This window comes from Tripterygium wilfordii, chromosome 12 (genome assembly GCF_013401445.1).
Source record: "Tripterygium wilfordii isolate XIE 37 chromosome 12, ASM1340144v1, whole genome shotgun sequence".
NCBI classification, from domain to species: domain Eukaryota; kingdom Viridiplantae; phylum Streptophyta; class Magnoliopsida; order Celastrales; family Celastraceae; genus Tripterygium; species Tripterygium wilfordii.
The window spans coordinates 4,067,690-4,087,354 of record NC_052243.1 but is presented as its reverse complement, the minus strand read 5'-3'; the positions used below and the strand labels follow the sequence as shown (position 1 = coordinate 4,087,354).

Here is a 19,665-nt window from a genome sequence, read left to right as displayed (position 1 = left end):
TCTTGCCGACAGTGCAACTACACACACAATCCTTCGAGACCCCAAATATTTTGTAGACCTTGTTCATACCAACACAAAGGTCGACACCATTTTGGGTTCTGGCAATCTTATTGAAGGCTCTGGCAAAGCTTTCTTACTACTGCCTAATGGTACTCAATTATCCATTCCTGATGCATTGTTTGCATCAAAATCCAAAAGGAACCTATTAAGCTTCCGCGATATTCGTCGAAATGGATACCACCTCGAAACTCGTGATGTAAATCATATGGAGTTTCTTTGCATTACATCTGATATTAATGGCCACAGACGTATATTAGAAAAGCTTCCTGCTTTATCTTCAGGGTTGTATTATACAACTATCCAAATAGTCGAAACTTATGCCATTTTACATAAAAAGCAAGTTGACTCGACTACTTTCATGCTTTGGCATGACCGTCTTGGCCATCCAGGGTCTACTATGATGCGTCGCATCATTTCCAATTCGTTTGGACATCCTTTGCAACCTCAACATTCCAGCTTAACCAACAAGTATCCCTGCTCTGCTTGCTCACAAGGGAAATTAGTCGTGAGACCTTCTCACCAAAAACTAGATTTTGAATCCCCTATTTTTTTACAAAGAATACAAGGGGACATTTGTGGACCGATCCAACCTGCTAGTGGCCCATTTCGATATTTTATGGTGCTAGTGGATGCATCTACAAGATGGTCCCATGTTTGCCTATTATCAACTCGAAATGTTGTATTCGCACGGCTACTTACTCAAATTATCCAATTGCGTGCACATTTCCCTGATCATCCCATTAAATCAATACGAATTGATAATGCTGGTGAATTCACTTCTCCAACTTTTGATGACTACTGCATGTCCCTTGGGATCACTATCGAGCACCCGGTACCTTATGTACATACCCAAAATGGGTTAGCAGAAGCTTTTATTAAGCGTCTTCAATACATCGCTCGTACTCTTTTAATGCGTACTAAGTTACCTGTTTCTGCTTGGGGGCATGCTATCTTACATGCATCATCATTAGTTCGATTTCGACCCATTACAAATAACCAGTACTCCCCCATACAACTGGTATTTGGTCGTCCACCCAATCTTTCCCATTTACGAGTGTTCGGTTGTGGTGTTTATGTACCTATTACACCTCCACAACGTACAAAAATGGGACCCCAACGTCGATTAGGAATTTATATTGGTTTTAATTCACCCACGATTATTCGATATCTTGAACCTTTAATGGGTGATGTTTTTACCGCTCGTTTTGCGGATTGTCACTTTGATGAGACAATTTTCCCGTCGTTAGGGGGAGAAAAGAGTGTTTCTATTGAACGACGTGAATTATCGTGGAATACATCCACTATGTCTTATCTTGATCCACCCACAAAATAGAGAGAAATTGAAGTACAAAGAATTGTCCAGCTTCAACAAATTGCAAATCAGATGCCAGATGCATTTGTCGATACAGCTAAAGTGACAAGGTCATATATACCTGCTGCAAATACACCCGCAAAGATTGATATACCTGTTGGATCAACCAGTGTTGCAGCCAATGAATCCTCGGTTGCACGACTTAAGCGTGGTAGACCTCTTGGTTCAAAGGATTCAACTCCTAGGAAGCGAAAAATGAAAGCATGTTCTATAAATGCTCCTAGTGAGATAATTGAAAACGAAATTCACTCCCAACCCACAATTTACCATGAAAATAATAATGCCCCTGAAGAGGCAAAGGTACCTAAAAATGTGGAAATTTCAATCAATTTCACATACGCGGCTGAATTGTGGGAACGTAGTGAGATAATCATCGATGATATTTTTTCCTTCGCAGTAGCTGTAGAAATTGCGAAGAGCAATGAAGAAATTGATCCACGCTCTGTTAAAGAATGTAAACAGAGAATAGATTGGCCAAAGTGGAAAGACGCAATCCAAGCTGAATTAAGCTCCTTAGAAAAACGGGGGGTGTTTGGACCCAATGTTCAAACACCACGTGATGTAAAACCCGTTGGTTACAAATGGGTATTCACAAGAAAACGCAACGAGAAAAATGAAATTGAAAGATATAAGGCACGCCTTGTTGCTCAAGGTTTTTCTCAAAGACCTGGAATTGATTATGAAGAAACTTATTCCCCTGTAATGGATGCGATTACATTTCGTTATTTGATAAGTCTTGCTGTTTCGGAAAAACTCGACATGCGTCTTATGGATGTTGTTACTGCATACTTATATGGAATGTTAGATGCTGACATCTATATGAAAGTCCCAGAAGGGCTTGACGTACCAACAACGGTTGCACAATCACAAAAATTATATTCCATCAAGTTAAGACACTCTTTATATGGACTAAAGCAGTCTGGGCGAATGTGGTACAATCGTCTTAGTAAGTGTTTAACTAGGGAAGGTTATATTAATGATGCTAAATGTCCATGTGTTTTCATAAAGAAGTCGAATTTCGGCTTCGCGATTGTGGCAGTGTATGTTGATGATATGAACTTAATTGGAACTCGTGAAGAGATCATCAAGACCGCTGCATATCTAAAAGGTGAATTTGAAATGAAGGATCTCGGGAAAACCAGATATTGTCTTGGCTTACAACTTGAGCATTATCCCGATGGCATTCTGGATCATCAATCAAACTATACCGAAAAAATTCTAAAAAGATTCTCTATGGATAAGGCATACCCATTGAGCACTCCAATGGTAGTACGTTCTTTGGATATTAAGAAAGATCCATACCGTCCTAGAGAAGATAACGAAGAGATTCTTGGTCCTGAAGTACCATTTCTTAGTGCCATTGGCGCTTTACTCTATTTATCTCAATGTACTAGGCCAGATATCGCATTCTCAGTAAATTTATTGGCAAGATATAGTTCAGCGCCAACACGTCGACATTGGAATGGAGTAAAACATATATTGCGATATCTCCGTGGGACAACAGATATGGGTTTATTTTATTCGAGAGATTCCATGAATGACCCAAATCTTGTTGGATACGCAGACTCTGGATATCTTTCTGATCCACACCAAGGTCGTTCACAAACTGGATATGTATTCACTTGTTGTAATGCTGCTATCTCATGGAAATCTACCAAGCAGACTATGGTTGCAACTTCTTCCAACCATGCAGAGATTCTTGCCCTCCATGAAGCCAGTAGAGAATGTGTCTGGTTAAGATCTCTAATTCATCATATCCGCAACACATGTAGTCTTACTTCAACAATGAAGGAACCGACAATCTTGTATGAAGATAATGCCGCCTGTATAGCACAAATTAATGAAGGATTCATCAAGGGCGACTGCAAAGCACATGTCACCGAAATTCTTCTACACGCATGAACTCCAAGAAAGTCGACAAGTCCAAGTCAAGCAAATTCGTTCCCAAGACAACCTAGCAGATCTTTTCACTAAGGCTTTACCAAAATGATTTTTCATCAGGGGGAGCGCATTGTATCAACATATTTCTTCCTTGATCAATTTATATCCTACATATAAGATTGACAAGGTAGGATGTTCAATGTGTGAATTATGATTTATAAAATAGGTGTACTCTTTTTCCTTCGCCTAGGTTTTTTTCCCACTGGGTTTTTCCTAAGCAAGGTTTTAACGAGGCACCTTATCATTATCACACAGACATCCAAGGGGGAGTGTTATGATGAATGTATGTGGCTAATTCAAAGAATGTGGATGTCCTTATACATTTCATGTATTAATGATATCATAAATGTGGATGACTCTTCACATACTATTTGGTTCCTATAAAAGGGACATTATATGAATAAAATGATTAACTTGGTGACAATCATCTGAATATATTTCTTTAAAGATTTCTTATATTTTCTATCACTTAGTTCTAATTAAAAAAATTGAGGGGGTTAAATGACCCATTTAGGTTGATAATTTGTTAGTCTATAAATTAGGGGAGTTCATCGGGCCGGGTTCCGGATTATCGGATTGGGTTTGGTCCGACTCGGTGTTTTTGGACATTGGAGTGACTCGTCTTTTAACCCTGTTAAGGGATCATCGGGTTTCTCGAGTCGGGTTTCGGGTGACCGATAACACTGGACAATGAGGTATGCTAAAGCTTTCTCTTTAAGGCTTTTCACTTCGATTCTCGTTGTTCAAGCGGATCGCGTTGTTTGAAAATGAAAAAGAAATAGAAGGCGGTTGTAGAGCAAGTGAACATTCTATTTTTGTCAGATTTAAGGTAAAGGAGCATGAAAGAAAGTTCTTGTTTCTAGGCATATCGATGGGCTGTACCACTGTAGAGAGAGTTTATGTGGATTTGTTGGTAAAAAAGAAAGAGAGGAACCTAGGAGGACTTTCTAAGCACTAGATTATAACTATTAAATATTAACAACACAAAAGTCTTGAATATTTAAAACAAATTTATTCAAACATATTAACACATGTTATATTTTTAATATTCTAATATAATGGTTTCAGAAAGAAACTTAGGACGCATATACTATATGTACGCATGAATTCGCTCCACATACGGGGCAGCGTATGCAGTTGTGCAATCATACCTACTTGAAGAATGAACTCATTGAGGCATAATAGGAGGCATCTTGTACCGGTTTGTTTTATATGTTGCGTCAATCAATAACATGTGCGGGAATGCACGCTATCGCTTTAATGATCTTGGATGTGCTAAGAATAAATCTTTTAAGTTCATTGGTTACAACATTTGTTTGACTCTCGAAAATGTATCCTTTACGTTGGAGGGATGACATGACAACTTGCATCTGGGTTTTGTCGGTTTACTCTGTAGTTTGAAATTTTTGGCGTGTATTGTATACAGTCTTAATGGTAGACACGTTCGGATTCTGTTTTTTCAATGACGTCAATATATCTCGTGACTTCACATTTTTCGTAGACAGATGCACCATCAACTGGATTTCGAATTCAAAGAGTTGATCGGGGTATGGATGTCCCTCTATATATGTTGTAGGGGCATGATTATGTGTTCCACATACTACCTTTGCCATCCAGTCATCATCTGTTCGCATTTTCACCCCTTTCAATCTAAAAAGGACAATCAATTTTTTGTGTGACTGTAACCTTAGTGGAGGTTTTCTTGCTTCTATACGTGTCACCGCGATCACATTGGATTATTGGTATGTATATTGTCAAGAACAATTATATCTATGTATATATAAATTAATGGTGTTAACACTGAAGTTGTTGATAGAACTAAAGAGATACACTTTTTTACAGAGAATATATTCTCTGTAGCTAAAGAGTTACACCATTTTACAAAGAATATATTCAGAATATATTCTCTGTAATTAAAGAGTTATACACTTTAATAGAGAATATATTCACTATAATTAAAGAGTTTCACCTTTTTATAGAGAATATATTCTCTGCAACTAAAGAGAATAGGGTGGGTTTATATAGTAAATAGAGAGGTAACAACACTCAATCAAAAATTATATTTTAATGCAATAATTATTTATAAATTAAAAAGAGAGAGATGGGATTTGATTTGGCGAGCATTTATAATCTCTCTTTAATTTATAAATATTTATTGCATTAAAAGGTATAATTTTTTATCAGGTGTTGCTATCTCTCTATTTACTATATAAACTTATCATATTCTATTTAGTTGTAGAGAATATATTCTTTGTAAAAGGATTGCAGTGCATATATTCTCTATTAAAGTGTGTAACTCTTTAGTTGCAGAGAATATATTCTCTGTGAAAGGGTGTAACTCTTTAGCTACAAATAATATATTATCTGTAAATGGGTGTAATTCTTTAGTTTCATCAACAACTTCAGTGTTAACACCATTAATCTATATATACATAGATATGGTTGTTCTTGGCAATATACATACCAGTATAAGAGTCCTAGACTATAAGAGCCCTAGACTGTTCTTCTAATATGATCGCGGTGACACGTATATAAGCAAGAAAATCTCCACAAAGGTTACAGGCAAAAAAAAATCGATTGTCCTTTTAGATTAAAAGGGGTGAAAACGCGAACAGGTGATGACTGGATGGCAAGGGTGGTATGTGAAACACATAATCATGCCCATGCAACATATATGGAGGGACATCCATACCCCGGTCGACTTTTTGAATTTGAAATCCAATTGATGGTACATCTGTCTACGAAAAATGTGAAGCCACGAGATATCTTGACATCGTTGAAGAAGTAGAATCCGGACAACGTGTCTACCATTAAGACCGTATACAATGCACGTCAAAAATTTCAAACTACATAGAAAGTCGGTAAAACTCAAATGCAAGTTGTCATGTCATTTCCACAACGTGAAGGATACATTTTCGAGAGTCGAATAAATGTTGTAACCAATGAACTTGAAGATTTATTCTTCGCACATCCAGGATTATTAGAGCGATGCCGTGCATTCCCGCACGTGTTATTTATGGAAGCAACATATAAAATAAATACACAATGGGTTCACTTCAGGCATGATTGCACAACTGCATGGGCTACCCCGTATATGGAGCGATGCCTTCCATTATGCCTCAATGGGTTCACTTCAGGCATGATTGCACAACTGCATGGGCTACCCCGTATATGGAGCGAATTCATGCGTACATGCAGTATATGCGTCATAGGTTTCCTTTTGAAACCATTGTGTTGGAAGATTAAAAATGTAACATGTTTTAATAAATTTGTTTTAAATATCCAAAACTTTTGTGTTATTAGTATTTAGTAGTTATAATCGAGTGTTTAGAAAGTCCTTACAATCTCTACACTACGGGTAGAGAAAGATGGGTAAATGGTGGATATTTTTGTCCCATAATTCAACATTATAAGTGACTTATGTAAGACATAAGGATAGTTTTATATGTTGAGTATATTACCTTAAAGATTTAATCAAACTAAATTATCAAAAAATGAATTGAATCAAATTGAATTATCATCTAAAACTTCTGACAACTTTGTCGAGTTATGGTTAATCCATTAACATAACTCTAAATAATATTCGGATTCATAAAACTTGTCAAATCTCAATTATAAAAACAAAGTGAAGGGAAAACAAACGAAGGCTCCAAATTTTTTCATTTATAATTAAGATTAATGAAAAAAGAGAGAAAGTTGTTGTGTATTAATACATTTTCTTTTGTGTTTGCATGCTTTCATGAAAAGACGTGATGTTTTCTTACAAAACCCAACTGAGAATAAGTCAAGAAAAAAAGTGACTGTAGATTAGATTGATGAGAGAGATAGAAAATAATAGGATGAATTTAGAAAAACCAGCACTGAAATGATATTTGTCAAATTACTTTTGTCAATATTATCGATATAGGCTAAAGTGGGTATGTATGGCAAAAACCTTTTTTTTTTAGTATGGATTAATATTTGACACTTAACATTACATCACCAACCCACATCGAAAAACAAAAATGATGAGGAAAACTTTTTAAAAGCTTAAGATTTGTCCCATATATATTAATTTACGTGTTTTTTTTAGCCGGATTATCGGGTAACTCGATAACTTAAAAATTATAAAATTAATGACCCGGGACCCGATCTTATTATTAACTCATCGGGTTGGGTTCGATTGGATCGATACAAAATATTTAGGAACTGCTCATTAGGCATCGGATCGGGGTTTGAAAACCATATGGACATCCCTACTATAAACTTATGAAACTTATAGATATATAGACCGTGAGCTTTTTAAGCTAGAGTTGGGCTTAGAGTTGGCCGAAGAGTGACCACAATAAATACCGTTCTAGGTGCAACTTTTTCCTTGGCGGGTTCTAGATGAATCTTGAACACCACAAAAACCAAGAGGACAAATAAACAAATGATAAACAATAAATGATGACGACGAAAGAAGAATCAACATGGTGGATTGGAAAAAATCAACTTAAAGGAATGGCTTTTGTTTGGTTATCTAAGACTATTACTATCCTGACTCCGTCTATCTCATCTCTTATTAGAGAATAAAATATCCGGGTATCCAAACAAGATGCCGACATGGTAATTGGCGTTTAATTTTCAAACACGTGTGTGGAGAGAAATTCTCACACAAGAGGACAGACAGGTCCACATTGAGCATCTGCCATCCATCCATATCCTAAAATCCCCAGTTGAAAAGTCTCTGAATAGTATATGGTAAATCCAGCCGTCCATGCGTGTCAGCGTCAAACAACAACAGCCTTTAGATCGTCTACGGTTCCACTATATCTTACTTTTCCTCTCCTTGCAAAACACGTTAGCCGTCTTCCTTCGGCGCCTCTTTTTACTATTTATAACCCTCTCGCGCCCAATTTGTCAGATCTATCGCTCTCTCGATCTGTGCTTCAGATTCTACACACAAATTCATGGAGATCGTCTCACGATCTACCTTCTGATATTGGATTTTACTTGTTATGCCCGGAATTCCAGTTGTTGTTCCTGGCTCATGTTGTTTGCTTCGAATCTGGAAAGCTATGTAGCATCAATTATGGATCAACCTGACTGCTTGGTCTCATGGAGGTATGTTACTAGATCCGGTTATTGTTAGTTTATATTAGTGTCACGACCGTCGGACTCTGATTTGAGACTATTATCTAGTTTCATGAGGGGTGTGGTTTTTTGATTTATCAAGTAGGATGCTAATTTGTTGTTAGTTTATCATCAGAAACCGGAGTTTGAAGTTTAATTTGAAGCTGTTTTTCTGCCTTTTTTTATCGGATTTTCCTGATTTGTGGATGATTTGTAGGTCAACTAGTCGATTGTTGGACATGCTTGTTTGCTGAGATGTTACATCGGCTCTAATAGCTACCGGTATAGATTTTTGGAGGTATGTTCTAGATCTGATTATTATGAGTTCGTATTGGCGTTATCACGGGTATCGGACTCTGATTTAGGACTTGTTTGAGTTTTTATCGGAGGTTTGTGCTGCTTAGTATATCATATTGGGGTGTGAATTTTCCTGTGAATTTGTCATCAGAAACTGTACTTTGATGATTAATTCAAGCTGTTTCTCTGCGGTTTTATCAGACTGTCCTCATCCAGGATGTTCTTGTAGGTCGTCAACTAATGGATTGGTGGGCATGCCTTGTTTCCCGAGGTTTTACAGCCGTTTACATGGTAGCCGTGTGGATTCGTGGAGTTATGTTCTGGATTCGTGGAGTTATGTTCTAGATCCGTTTATAGTGTTTATAATTTATATTAGGGTTATGGTGGATTTTTTGTTGTGGTGTTTAGATGCATCATACTTTAAAGAAATTTCCTGTGACTGTATCTAGAAACTGTAGTTTGGAGAATTGTTTCAGGCTTTTTCTCTGTTGTTTCATCTGATTGTCCTGATACCTGAATTTTTTTCCAGGTCAACTAATCCATTGGTTGATGGGCATGCCTTGTGTGCAAAGATGTTACAGAGGTTTCCATTCCTCTGACGCTGAGGACGGTGACTGTAGTCCGAGCTCCAACCGATTGCTTCGGATTTCGATAATCACATCCTGGCACATGTACAATTATATCAGGGGTATAATCTATATGGTGTATATGCTTAATTATATTGCTTATGGTGAAAAACAAGGAGAGAAAAAATGTAAAAAATTAAGGGGAGATGTGTCTGTCCGACCTTTGCCATGACAGGTGCGCTTGCATGGCAGGTCAAATCCCTAATAAAATTTTATTTTTTGTTTTTCCGGGGGGAGATGGTACGGGTTTCTTTGATTTTTTATTGGCCCGGCTCTCCCCTCGGCTTGTCCTTTGCCTTTTCTTTCCTCTGTTGTGCCTTGCGCTTTTCCTTTCCATTTCTCTATGCCCTTGTGTTCACGTCTAGCATCCACATTTTCTATCAACCATGCGAGGATGGTCAACAGCAAACTCACGCGGAAAACTGAGAAGGCAATAGAATTGGCATCACCATTTCAACTTTTAAGGTACTGTCTGAATTATGATCCCAATCTAGTTCATTTCATTAAGATTATTTCGTCCAACTTACTAATGCATATATCTGAACTAAAATTAAGAGGCTTCTTCAATTATATGCTACGAAGGTACTGTATCACATCTGCTAATGAAATACTTTATATTGAAAGACTTGGTAGGCTTAATTTACTAGTAATAACTGAGTAATATTATGGGTTGGTAGAGCATGCCCAACAATGATTAATGATTTAGCATGCTTCAAAATTTCATGACTCCTTTTATTTTGCCATCGGTTTGTTATCCGTGTAAGAAATAATTCTCACGACAAATTCAACTGGATACCTTCGTTATCCATGTGACTTGTGAGAAATAATTCTTGCGACCAAATCAATTGGGTACATATTTATTTTGCCTGCTCTGTTATGCGACCTCAGATGTGAAACTTTGAACTGAAATGGTCATTTGTCATTATGTGATGTGGTTGGTGATGAAAAGAATCTTATTTTGTCGTTTGCAATTAGTTTATCGACATGTTTCCTTGTTGTACTGGTTTTCGGGTGGGATAGCTGGCTCCGGATTGTTCTACCATTTAATGTATAGCACAGCATGTAGTATAGGTTTTGATGTATCTTGTTTACGAAGTGTACTGGTTGAGCATACTGGTGCACCTCTTGGATAAATTACTTGTATGTTCGTGTTTCACGGATCGTCTGCTGGAGGCGGGAAGCTGTGATGTTTTGGATCCATGGTTGCTTGGTTCGCTGCCAACTTCTGATGGTGTCCTTTTGCATAGGGGCTGAAGGTGAAGTAAACTGTCTTCTGTAATGAGGTAAGTCACGTGCTTTTGATCATGGCAGGAATTCTAGAAATAAATCAAATTCTGCTATTGTGATCATTCATTATTGGCGCTGGACCTGTATGCCAGGTGTTTTTGCTTATGCCCATTTGGGTCCGTTCAAGATGTGCTTGTGACTAAGATGACCGTGATTGCGATTATGGCCTGTATTTCTGCTGCTGTTGCTGCTTGCCTGCACACTCTGTGTAAGTGCTGTGTTGATTTTATGATGTGGGATAGGTTGAGCTGAGGTGCATTCAGGTGACAGTTGTCTAAGATTCTTCTACATCGAACGCTTTGACGTCTGTCATTGCAAGCGCACAGCTCTAAAGTTGTGAATATTTTGGTTGAAGTTGCTTTAGTTTCACTTTTTTTTAATCAAACTACTGTTCTATTATGGCCAGCTGTTGTTTAGAGAATAATTACTTTTATGGTCAAAGCTTCTTTGGTTTATGTGGCTTTTCCTAGCAGAGCTGATGTTTTATAATGGTCCGTTCATCTCTTGAACTTCTCAGACTGTTCGGAGATGCCAAGTGTTGATTGAATTTTCGTACTTTGATATGTTTTTATGAGAATATTTTGGTGGTCAAGTTCTGATGATGTTTTGCTGCTGTGGAATTATTTTCACAGACAAAGATGTTTCTGTAGGGAGATCTTTTTCATATTCATGTCAGTTTTTTGTCATTTTAACTGTTGATAGTGCTCTCGATTACTTAGTTTTCAACTTATTTGATTCTTTTTATATTTGCACCCTTTTCTTTTGGTGCCCTATTTGTTGGATTTTGCACCAGTTTTTTTGTTGGTAAAAGTAATGTAGATCACATCTTCTGAGCAGAGGTTCATTTATGGGTTTTGTTTGCAAAAGTTGCTTTGGCAGGGAAGCTTGTCTCAAATTTGCGCTACTTCTGTTTATTCTCATAGAATCTTTGGGTATGGTGCCTTCAAATTTCTCTATGCATGTGTTATTTCTCTCATGTTTGTGTAGTATTGGAGATACAGTATGAGTGTGTGACTAATTTGCTTTCCAAAGTTGTGCAGGTTTGTGTTTGTGGATGTACTAGTGAACTGCTATGCCTGGTATTGCTAGCATTTCGTTCAGGGATTGACAACTGTTCGTTTTGACTGTTACTGTATTGTACCTGTTTGCGTGGGATGTTCTGCAAATGTAGGTTTGCTCAATATATAGAGTGCAATTAGTCTGCTTTTTTTATTTTACGGAATCAAAAAAATGGTGAACTGATCAGGTTTCACTCTTTTTTTTGTCAAATGAAATGAACGGAGTTGCGAGAATTATAGAAAATTAAGTGTTCAAGATGGTGGTAGATCAAGCACCCACTACCACCTCATTTCGTTCTAGTTTTATTAAGACTAGTCGCAGTAGTTTTGTTCTTTTGCCTTGGACTGCTGTGCTTCAAAGTCTAATGGAATCTTACAGGGAATGGTACCCCAACTGAGATTGTAGGAGGATCATCTCTTGATTCTTAGCCTTCTATGGGTTTACATCATACTGTGGACTTGCGGGGAAAGGAGAACGAAAGTGTGATTTTAGAACTGAGATGGTATGGCATCATATCTCTCGACCACCTATGGGTTCAAATCCTCCTGTGGACTTGCGGGCAAGAAAGGAGAAGGAAATGTTGGTTTTTATTCTCTGAATGGGTCGACCCTACCCAGATATTTCCTGATTTAATTAATTGGGCTACTGGAAAAGGTTTAAATTTTTACTTTGGAATAAACCTTTTCTTCGTGTATATATATATATAAGATTTTACATGGTTGATGATTAATATTATTTTTAAATGAAAATAGGTTTCTTTTAGGTTTTTTGACGGAAAATTCATGGGGAAATAATGGGTTTGAATGAAATTACGTTGAGACTCCGCGAAGCAATTATTGAATAATTGTGAGTGTTTTTAAGGTTTTATTTTCGTTGAAATATAGGATAGCCGTACTTTATGATGTGGTGTTGAACGGGATTGTGCACTGTGTCTGTACTCGATTGAGCAAAAGCTCTCCACGTGGGTCAAACCCATTCGTTATTGTTAAGGGGTGCCTGGACCTGCTGTAATAAAATTACAGCAGGTCCCGCTGTAATGTATTTTTAAGGTAATAAAAAATTTTATTTTTATTTTTAAAAATCATAGATATGTAGTATTTTTCATAACGAATCTAATGGTATATTTTTTATTTGAAACAAACATCAAATTTATCGGGATTAAAACATTGAATATTTTGAGTTTATATAAAATTGTGTAGAATTGTCGTGTCTTTTTGATGTTGAATTTGATTTTTGTTTCTAACAAAAAATATATCGTTGTGTTCGTTACGATGAACAATACATATTTATGATTTTTAAAAATAAAAATAAAAATTTGTAATGTTAAAAAAGCTTATTACAGTGATTACAGCATGCCCCGGGCTTCCATTGTTAAGTTAGGAAATCCACTATTCGTCCTCTCTTTATGAAAAGTTTCTGATATACGAAATTTATGTAGGTGGCTTAGTTGGAAGGATTTGTTCTTCAACTTCTTTTAGAACTCAATTTTTGTGGGGACCAATTATTCCTCCTTGAGGAGACTAAATATTGAAGATAAATGAGGGAACTGTATTGGTTGGCTGTGAGAGGGGGAAAGTGTAGTAAGAAGCGAGATGTGATACTCCATATGTGGATCCATAAGCTCAAAGTGGCAAGAGCGCCCAGGCCAATGGCTTGGGAGGATGGTGGTTCGAATCCACTTGGGTCCTTTTTTGTAAGTTGTTGCGATGGTTGTAAGATTGTTACTGTGGTTTTTCTTTAACTTTTCTCGACGGTTTAGTTGGTTGGACAACCAGATGTACAATATTTACTGACTCCTTATCTTGGTCTCTCTTTGATCCTTTCATTGTTTTATTCAACTTTTTCTTCCAATTCATCAAGATAAAAATACTTGAAAACTATATTAAAAAAAAAAAACTGTTTTAAACTATGATTTTTTTGTCTGTCCTGAGATATTTACCTTTAATCATCCGTATACCTAAACTATAATTATGTAAATTGGAACAGAAATGTTTTCCATCCCGGCCGTTATCATTTTAAAAGTATTTTCAACAATGTGTGACACTTATTGATTGGGTAGAAGTGTTGCACATCCCAATAGTCAAGGGTGAAGTTAGGATTTGATGTTGGGGGACTAACAAAAGTTGACAGGTCCAGGGGTACCTCCCTTAGGGAATTTTTTAAGATTATTTATAACATTATACTTATTTATTTGACAACACAAGTTATTGAGATTAGTTGATTAAACATTTAGGTTTATCAATAGTTGAGAGTCTTGGGACGAACTTACGAAGTAACACGGACATGGTGACACACTTGCATAGTTGCACCTGCAAAGGAGAGTAGGAGACGAAACGGTTCGTTAATACGGCAGGCAGAGGCTACACTGGCACAAGAAGACAATTAAAGACTTGGACAACGACTTAGCTAATTAGGACCTTAGGGCATCTCCAACAGATACTGCAAAATGGTATATACTGTAAATTTAGGGTATCATTTATAGTATTTGACAAAAAAACACTCTCCAACAGACACTGTATCCAATACTGTAAAACTGCATTGTGAACAGTAAAACTGTAGATGTCCAGTTTTACTGTAGAATACTGGACCTAATATTTTAATGAAAATTTTCCATTTATTTTTCATTTTCTATCTTTTATCCCTAATTTCTTTTGTGATCTCGAGTTCTCTCTCTGTGCCCCTCTCACGCAGCGACGACGCACCTGGTGCATAGGCGATCAGAGATCTTCGTCGGTGTGGGACCGATCGACTCTCACCGCTGACCCCCCGGTTGTCTCTCAACCCACCATCGCCCTCTCCTTGGCCCCGATTGTTAGAGCACCCGAAGAAGAAATGGGAAGGCGGTTGTTACTGGAATTGATGGGTTATGATCTTCTTCTTCGTTCCTGTAATTGGAAAAGCTTGGCCCCGATAAGGATTAAGACATTGTTTGGTTAAGCGGGTTATGCTTGTGAGGTGCCCCAATAGAATTTTTACATTTATTAATGCTTAAATTAAATTATTTGTCAATTTGAAGATGAACTTGCCTCAATGAGTTTGATATTTTGCTTTCGAGCCAAAATTATTATAAATTTACGAGGAGTGGTATTTTGTTAGAAACTTCTTCAACTGGAAAGACAAATTGATGTAAATTATTGATATATTTAATTTTAGGAATATATTAATATCAATTGATTTATTATTATGTCAATTGATTTAAATGTAAAAAGAATTGAGTTTAAATAATAAAAATTGATAGTATAAATGAATATTTAAATGACTTAGAGTATCTGTTGGATTGTGATACTGATAGAGAAACTGTGTTGGATTGTGATACTGATAGAGAAACTGTAAATCTATGGAAAGTATACTTTTAACTGTAAATTTAGAGTTTTTGTTAAGAGTATCTGCTGTGGATGGCCTTAGGCGCTACAGTTAATCCTTAGTTGTTTGGAACCCTAAAATATTTAAGTATGAGCTCGTATATAAAATTTGTTTTTAAGTGATTCAGTGGTATGTTTAGTAATGAGTATGTATATGACAATATAAGTGTATTATTTATTTATTTATATATAAATGTATAAGTATAAAATATATATTTTTCCACCAAAAAATTAAGAGGGCTACAGCCTAGTTTAGTCTAGTCTAGTCTAAGCTATGACACTCATACATTGGATGTGATGACATAAACGGGCAAAAAATTGTGATGATATATTTTTGGATGTTTTATCATTTTTTGAAACGGGAATGTGAAAAATGATTCAAGAAAACAAAATAAGGAAAAGTGATCCGTGACAACCCATTCGGTGATAAATGAACTGTGTTTTCACTTTTCAAGTCACAAGAGTGGAGTCCCGCACAAAATTTAATTATGAAAATGATTTTCTTTTTAAAAATTTTTGAAAGCTTTTGCTTCCGAGAGATTCAAAGCGTTTTGTTTGGCTACCGCCTTGTATAAGAGTTAAAAGTAAAAATATGAATGATGATTCTTTTAAATGTGAAACACGAGTCCACGAGAAAAAATCTCATCCATGATTAAAAAACAGACTACCAATCGGCATCCAGAACCTTCTCCGCCGTTGATGCCTGCCCCGGTTACGATCGAACTCTAGTTAATAATATATTGCGAATCCAGCCGTCCACTGAGCCCCACTCATAATAATCTCAGCCGTAGGATTATCTTAGATTTTGGTCTCATTGTCCTTGTAAACTACGTTGTTCATTACCCCCGTCGGCGCTGTTTTCCAATATTTATAGCCCCGCTCCCGCCTTATTTATTAGATCTTCTTTCTCTAACTCGGTCCTCCTCGTGGCTGGACGTTCAGATTCACTCAGATTGGTTAACGAACTGTTTTTCGATCATGGCTTTTATCTGTTTTAAGCTTTCTGCGTCTTTGGCGGAGGATTCTTTTTTAATAATCTGCCAGATCTATTATCTCTGGGACGTTCTGTAGTTGTTTCTGCTTCAGATCTAGAAAGTTGGAGCGACATTGATGTCGGATCAACCAACTCGTATGGATTTGAGGAGGTATGCTCTCGATCTGCTTCTTTTCAGCTCATATTATTGTTTTATCATGTTTATTTGGACTTTATGGTCATCAGGCTTCATCGGACTTTCGATACTTATTGATTGGTTTTGCCGGAGTTTTGTGAATGGTGCTAGTTCTTCTGTGCATCTCTTTTGAAGCCGTAGTTTAGGGATTAGATTCGATTTGTTTCTATGTTTCTTTCCTGAAGTTTCCGGCTCGTTTATCCTTGCAGGCCACCAATCTATTGATGGAACACCCCTAGGGTGGACAGATGATTGTAGCGGCTGGTGATCCTCTGCAGCCCTGGATGGCGAATCGATGGTGATACGAGATTAAGGCCTCGCATCTGAGTCTGGCCGTATAGTCCAAAGGAGGACTGTCATGGTGTCGTGAGATCCTTATATTGCGTGTAAGCTCCTGAAGATTACCTGGCGGAAACCATTTTTACTGATATTTTTGGTGTACGTGCTTTATTTTTTTCTTAGATTGTGTGTTACTTTATTATGAGGTAGAAGGTGAACATGATAAAATAGAGAGAGAAGAGAACGTGTGTGAGATGAGCTTTTGATTGAAAATTTGTTTGTGTCTGTCCGACCTTTGCCATGACAGGTGCGCTTGCATGGCAGGTCATCCCTAATAAAAATTTTATTTTCTGGTTTTTCCCGGGGGAGATGGCACGGGGTACATATATTTTTCCCTTGCCCGGCTCTCCCCCGGCGTCTTTGTTTTTCCCTTTCTGCTTCTCCTCCCCCTTTCTTTCTTTCATTCATTCTATCACTCCTATTGCCATTGGACGCCTTTCAACATTCGTGCTGATGATCGACTGCCAATACAATATCATTGTGATTTCATGTTTGGGATTTCATTGAGCAAACCCGAGCAGTAAACGGAATGGCACCATCGAAGGAACTCCTAAAGGTATCTTTTGATCCATGCTGTTTTCATATAGTTTAAATTGTAACTCACATCTAGTTCTGACGCAGTGTGTCTATCTAAATAAGAAAAAAAATCCACTTTTAATGCGAGAGCAAATGATATTGCTACCACAAATTAGAGGTATAAGGCAGGTAAACCAAAGCAAATAAGAACGATGGTCGCGATGATTATTTCAAGGCACTCTATCAGATGGAAAATATTTTATGAAACTAAATCTTGGAGAATGTTTGTAATTTTGCATGTTTAGTTTTTATTTGAGTTTGTATGTAATAGTGTGACTTACCAAAAAAAAAAGTGTCGAGGATGTCAAAATAACTGAAATATTGTAGCAACTAGAAAGCCAGAGGTATGCAACTGCTACCTTGTGTTTTTTTGACTTAGGCACAAAGGTGGGGAATTGCCCACACTTTTGTTATTTTACTTGGGTTTAAGCCTGACGAGAATAATATTCTACGATGAGCAATTCATTTATTTTAAATCGATTGATTTACCGTCCATTATTTGATTAACCAATCCTTTATATTGGATTTATATGCTGACTGAATATTTAACACAATGCATAAGCACTGCAGAATATTTACCAAAACTGTGGTAAATGATATTAGTGGTATATAATCTAAAAAGAGTTCTTACATCTCTATTGACCAAATCTGTCTGAGCAACTAGTCTCACAGTGTGTGCACATCCATTCACAATCAAGTGAAGATGAATCTATTTGTGCATTATATATTTTTCCTCGACTATTTTCTTATGTTTATCAGTCTCTTTTGATCTAAATACGAATCCTCAGTTTGAGTTACTTTGGTTTTTACTGTTGAAGATATCTCAGACATTTGTTTCACATTTGGCTCTGGCGAAGGTCGAGTCAGATTTTGTAGTTCTGGATTTTATTCGTGTTACATAGGCTTTTATGTAAGATGTTGATGCAGCATGTTTATATTGTCTAGTCAATGTAAACTAATGGTTGGATGTAACTGCTGAAGAAGTCAGTTGTAATATTTGAGTCTTGTTGGCAATGAATTGATTCCTTAAGAGCTCCATGCTTTATGGATGTTTTGCTTGGAGGAATGATTTGCTGTATATAATCTTCTACTGGAGGCGAGAGCTCAATGTCCATAGGATGGTATGGTATCAGTTGAGGAATTGGATTTCTTCTGGTTTTGGGCAACGTCCAATGGAATCCTGTTGCATTGGTGCTGAAAGTATGCAGAATTATATTTCAGAGGTAAGATGATGTGCTTAATGGTAGGATGGTGGTGTTGAATTCTATTGTTTCATTCATCCCTGACATGGGCGCTGGATCTGTGTGCAGGCTTGTTACGCTTTTCAATTTGGTCAAGTCTTTGGCACACTTCTGACTGTACAGCCAATTCCCCAGCTCAGGCTGGCTCTGAATTTGAACTTTCTCTTATACTGAATTTCAACATTATTGGTGCTATTATATTTTTCTGTTACTGCCTGCAAGTGTCATGGAATTCTCACTCTCTTTAAGGCAAGTATCTTTGTTAATGACACTGTTGCTATAATTTTGTCAGCTCAATTGTCAATTGACTTGCGATACCTTGGAGTATGTTGCTTGTAAGGCATCATGTTTGCAGCTTCTTCTTTTTTTCCCCGATGTCCATTAGGTGCATTGTATAATCTGTTGATAATTGTACACTTATTTAAGTAGTAGCCTATGAGCTTGAATGTGTTGTTGCATATTGGTTTGTGAGAGAGATTCACTTATTTTTCTCATCTGTCACTGGATTTTCGTTCTTTGATTTCATTTCATGGCAACAAACTGGCCCTATTGTGCATTGGAATTGCTTTTTCCTTGTTTTTAATGGAATATGGCTGTGGGTTGTGCACGTTTGCTTGGGTTTTTTTGGTTGCGACTATGGAACTCTGGGTTGTGGTTTCCTGCGGTTAGTTTTCATCATTGCTGCAGAAGTTGCAGCGGAGAAGCCATCTGTAATTTGGTGGTTCCTTCACAAGTGATGTTCCTAATGTTCAAGGTATATTTGTATCAAATTTGGATATTAGCTAGACTTCTCATCTCATATAGATTGTTGTTGAGTGCTGGAGCTGTGGATTTGGAACGTGGAAACAGTAAGTCAATAATTTCTGTATCTGCCAATGGCACACAATAAGCAGCAAGATTGTTGGGATTCCTTAATTCTAGGCTTTAAATCTTTGAACAGTTTTCCAGGTGGTGTTTTGATAATTGATCTTACCTATATTTGATATTGCTGTCGTAAAATTAAATTTTTTGGCTTTTTTAATTTATTCTTTTCTTGGAAGAAACTGTGGAAAAGCTGTATTAATTGGATGAGGTGTTTTCGCTAAAAATTTTAGCAGTGGTTAGTTAATTTGATTATATCACCGATTAGCCACACAGAATTTGATTCTAGAAAACAAGAAATAAACATTTTCACAAAGAAATTGCTCGTTGGAAAACTGGATTCCGAGGGTGTCCGGGACTGGGGGTTATGGTTACCTGCCT

At 37.0% G+C, this 19,665-nt stretch overlaps 3 long non-coding RNA genes across 7 annotated transcripts; all 3 read left to right on the top strand.

Annotated features, from left to right (window-relative positions):
* Nucleotides 1–8,185: 8,185 nt before the first annotated feature.
* LOC120010674 lies at nucleotides 8,186–9,693 on the top strand. 3 transcript variants are annotated; one of them, XR_005470901.1, is made up of 4 exons: nucleotides 8,186–8,458; nucleotides 8,685–8,765; nucleotides 8,994–9,076; nucleotides 9,294–9,693. It is a non-coding gene; the product is annotated as an uncharacterized LOC120010674 (long non-coding RNA). The 3 variants fall into 3 exon arrangements; XR_005470900.1 differs by having other exon boundaries at nucleotides 8,994–9,097; XR_005470899.1 differs by lacking the exon at nucleotides 8,994–9,076 and having other exon boundaries at nucleotides 8,193–8,458.
* A 118-nt stretch (nucleotides 9,694–9,811) lies between these two features.
* Nucleotides 9,812–12,452, top strand: LOC120010673. 3 transcript variants are annotated; one of them, XR_005470897.1, is made up of 5 exons: nucleotides 9,812–10,673; nucleotides 10,770–10,885; nucleotides 11,545–11,609; nucleotides 11,718–11,844; nucleotides 12,115–12,452. It is a non-coding gene; the product is annotated as an uncharacterized LOC120010673 (long non-coding RNA). The 3 variants fall into 3 exon arrangements; XR_005470896.1 differs by lacking the exon at nucleotides 12,115–12,452 and having other exon boundaries at nucleotides 11,718–12,017; XR_005470898.1 differs by lacking the exon at nucleotides 12,115–12,452 and having other exon boundaries at nucleotides 11,471–11,609; nucleotides 11,718–12,017.
* A 3,454-nt stretch (nucleotides 12,453–15,906) lies between these two features.
* Nucleotides 15,907–18,917, top strand: LOC120011154. Its single transcript, XR_005470995.1, has 3 exons — nucleotides 15,907–16,243; nucleotides 16,477–18,405; nucleotides 18,493–18,917. It is a non-coding gene; the product is annotated as an uncharacterized LOC120011154 (long non-coding RNA).
* Nucleotides 18,918–19,665: the final 748 nt, after the last annotated feature.